This window comes from Vipera berus (genome assembly GCF_964194415.1).
Source record: "Vipera berus genome assembly, chromosome: Z".
Lineage (NCBI taxonomy): Eukaryota > Metazoa > Chordata > Lepidosauria > Squamata > Viperidae > Vipera > Vipera berus.
This window is the reverse complement of record NC_138205.1, coordinates 40,748,096-40,752,617: the sequence shown is the minus strand read 5'-3', so window position 1 is coordinate 40,752,617 and position 4,522 is coordinate 40,748,096.

Below are 4,522 nucleotides of genomic sequence, written 5' to 3'. Positions count from 1 at the left end.
ATATTAGGTGTTTGTCATGCGGGTTATCTAGCTCCACCCAATTTCCTTAATAGGTTCCTAGCTTTTCTGCTAGATTTGCTGAAATTTAGTGATTCTATATATTGTTCCCACTTTTTATGTCGAACTGCATTCAAGCTGTGTAAGAATATCGGCGATCTCCAGATCACCACTGTAGTAAGGTCTGGTAGAGTCCTTCAGTTTCGTCATTCCATCCTGAGATATACTCTTTTCTAAATCCTCAAGGTATATGTCTTTTCACCTAGGCAATTATTGCTTTTGTGAATCTATGATAGTGCTGTTTTATCAAGATTTTTGGCAAATTCGGGCCAATTGGCTTTTTGAAAGTTCCATCTGGGTCTAGCAGTAGAGTGAATTAGGGGACATTGGAGTCCAATTTTTAGCAAGATAGGACAGTGTTGACTGTGTGGGAATATATCTGTAAGGTCCCAGTCCCTTACTTAAACTTGAGATACCATATCAATCTAATCAGCTAACCCAAGCGGAGATTTTTTGATCAAGCAGCACTTGATTTGATCAAATTAAGCAAATGGGTGACCAACAATTTGGACTCTGGCAGAGTTATGTCCAGAGGTGCCACGCCTTAAAAAGTTGGTAGCATTGCTTTATAAACTTTGTTAGCCAATAAAAATCAGACAGCAGAGCCATTACATCATAAAGAAGACATCAATCATTCCTGTACACTCCCTTACTCCCTCCTTCAGTATATCCCATCCATGTACATGTTTCCCACTCTGGTGCAAAAGCTGATTACAAAAAGCAAGAAAGCAACAGTTAGACTAAGCAATTTTCCTTTGTTCCAGAACCTTTCATATCCATTACTTTCCTTTTTATGGGGACTGGCTGCAAGTTTGGGCCTTCTGTGATGAAGCACAAGTCTGGATTGTTTTTAATTTCATACCACCAATTTAATTGTGCCTTTGTCTTTAGCACTGAAAATAAGCTAGACTTTGTTTGCTGCAGTTTGGGCCTTCTGGTTGTGGATAATAGTTCACCATGGTCATCAGTAGAGCAGTATTTCCAATTAACATGATGGCTATTGAAGTTCTCACATAGATTGTTGGATGTGGCCCATGTTCAGAACATGCTGTGGCCATGCTGTCAGAGGTAGTTTATAAATGTTCACTATTGTTAGATCACCTAGTTTTTGAAACTACTTCATGTATGTTGTTTGTAGAGGCTGACACCTAGCAGGCATTCTCTATATTCCTTTTAATATATGTAGCCACACCATAGCTGTGGTGGTAGGTGGCTCCCAACAGGTCATAGCCATGAATCTTGCATTTGCTGAGTTGCTGTTCTTTGTTTTCTATGTGCCTTTCTTGGAAGATAGCCATATGTTACTGTCCAGTAACAGTTTGGAAACATATTGACTCTTCGATCTGCTGAGCCTTTTGACGTTGATTTGGCAACTTCAAATATTCCCAGTCTCTCTTGTCATTCGGGCCCGAAAAGGTCCATTTTTTGTACTCATTTTCATTGCCAGGTATTTTGAGAGCCAGGAAAGTCTACAGAGTAGTCTGGCTGCCAACAGACGATCAGCACAGGTTTATCTAGTTCCTTAAGAGACAATTACAGAATGAAGGGGGACAAAACTGAAAAAAAAGTGGAAGAATATGTCCACCTCTCCCAGAAGTGGCCAATAAGCACCAGAATTTCCTAAAGGATATGGAGAAGTATAAGAGATTTATTCGCCATGACTGTGATTAGATGTTGTTGATTTGAAACAGAAAAAATACTTTAAAATCAGTACCGCTAGGGACAACCTAAGGCTGTTTCAGTGAAGATCTACAGATGCGATTAAAACTATACAAGATGTGGAAACATCATCAGAAAAAAAAGATGCTGCTAGGGCTTAGATGCAGTGTGGCAATTTAATGACTAGTTCACAGGCTGATAAAGAATCAGATTGCAGGGTAAACAGACAGCTGCAAAATTTTCCATTCTGGTATCTGCAAAAAAGGTGTACCTCCATCTTAATTCACCGAGAAGTCATTAAGTACCTTTCTGCCCTAAGATATTTTAGAGAATAAATTAGTTCTGCATGAGTAATAAATCAATTGCTAAAATTCCTGTAAACCTATTGCTTCCTGCTCAATAAATCATGCTCTATAAGAAACTTAATAATAATAATAATAATAATAATAATAATAATAATAATAATAATAATAATAATAATAATAATAAGTTGGAAGGGACCTTGTAGGTCATCTAGTCCAACCCCCTGCTCACGCAGGAAACCTTATACCATTCAGGCAAATGAGTGTCCAGTCTCTTCTTAAAAACCTCCAGTGTTGGAGCATTCACCACCTCTGGAGGCAGGTTGTTCCACTGGTTAATTGTTCTAACTGTCAGGAAGTTTCTCCTAGGTTGCTTCTCTCCTTGACTCGTTTCCATCCGTTGCTTCTTGTCCTGCTTTCAGGTGCTTTGGAGAATAGCTTGACTCCCTCTTCTTTGTGGTAGCCCCTGAGATATTGGAACACTGCTATCATGTCACCCCTCACTCTTCTCTTTGTTAAACTACACATACCCAATTCCAGCAACCATTCCCAATATGTTTTAGCCTCCAGCCCCCTAATCATCTTTGTTGCTCTTCTCTGTACCCTTTCTAGAGTCTCGACATCTTTTTTACATCGTGGTGATCAAAACTGGATGGAGTATTCCAGGTGTGGCCTTACCAAAGCATTGTAAAGTGGTATTAGTTGTCTTCCGGGTGAGGTTCAAGGTCTTGGTCATGATCTTTAAGTCCTTACATGGTATGGGTCCGGGTTACCTCAGGGACCACCTGCTGCCGGCGTCAACTTCCCTCCGCCCAGTACGTGCCCACAGAGAGGGCCTCCTCAGGGTGCCTCCGGTCAGGGAATGCCGACTGGTGGCCCCCAGGGGGAGGGCCTTCTCTGTGGGCGCTCCGGCATTATGGAACCAACTGCCGGTTGAGCTCCGGATGGCATCAGACCTCCGAACCTTCCGCCGCGGGCTGAAGACCCACTTATTTGAATTAGCTGGTCTGGCCTGATGGGGGATTATGGGTTTTTAAATTGGTGTTTTTTACTATTTTATTATTGTTTTTTAACTGGGCACTGGTTTAATTTCCTTTTAACTTTTGTATCGTTATTTATATATGCCCTGTGAACCGCCCTGAGTCCCTAGGGAGAAGGGCGGTATAGAAATCAAATAAAACTAAACTAAACTAAACTTGATCTTGATTCTATCCCTCTGTTAATGCAGCATAGCACTGTGTTGGCTTTTTTTGGCCGCTGCAGCACACTGCTGGCTCATATTGAGGAGATTGTCTACTAGGACTCCGAGATCCCTCTCACAGTTACTACTATTGAGCAAGGTACCACCTATACTATACCTGTGCATTTGATTTTTCCTGCCTAAATGTAGAACCTTACTTTTTTCACCATTGAATTTCATTTTGTTAGATAGTGCCCAGTGTTCGAGTCTGTCCAGATCCTTCTGTATCTTAAGCCTATCTTCTGGAGTATTGGCTATTCCTGCCAGCTTGGTGCCGTCTGCAAATTTGATGAGTTCCCCATCTATCCCCTCATCCAAATCGTTAATGAAGATATTGAAGAGCACTGGGCCCAGAACAGAGCCCTGGGGCACCCCACTACACACTTCCTTCCATGTAGATGCGGTTCCATTGAGGACCACACACTGAGTACGGCCTGTCAGCCAGCTACGAATCCATCTGGTGGTGATGCTATCTAACCCACATTTTTCTATCTTATCAACTAGTAGGTTGTGATCTACTTTATCAAATGCCTTACTGAAGTCCAAGTAAATTTATTTATTTATTTATTTATTTATTTATGGGACTTATATGCCGCCCTATCTCCCGAAGGACTCAGGGCGGCTAACAACAATAAAAAAACAACAATACAAAAATTAAAAAAGAATTAAATAACAGCTCCAAAATAAATTGATTACACAGTTAAAAATTAAAACATATTTAAAAACCCCATCATCAATCCAGGTCAGCCTGATGGAAGAAAAAAGTTTTGAGGTCACAGCGAAAGGACCGGAGGTCCGGGGCCATCCAAAGCTCAAGGAGGAGTTGGTTCCAAAGGGCTGGTGCTCCCACAGAGAAGGCCCTCCCCCTGGGGGTCGCCAGCCAACATTGTCTGGCCGACGGCACCCTGAGGAGGCCCTCTCTGTGTGAGCGCACTGGGCGATGGGAAGTCGTCCCTGGTAGCAGACGGTCCTGCAAATATCCTGGGCCTAAGCCATGTAGGGCTTTAAAGGTAAGTACCAGCACGTTATATATACAGCATTCCTCTGGTCCACTAGTTTTGTCACTTGGTCAAAGAATGTAATAACATTTGTCTGGCATGATCTGTTTTTGACAAACCCATGTTGGCTTTTAGTGATGACTTTGTTTGCATCAAGGTGTTCGCTGATTTGTTGTTTGATTATCTTTTCCAAATCTTCGCAGGTATTGAGGTCAGGCTGATAGGTCTGTAGTTTCCTGGTTCTATTTTTTCCCCTTTTTTGAAGA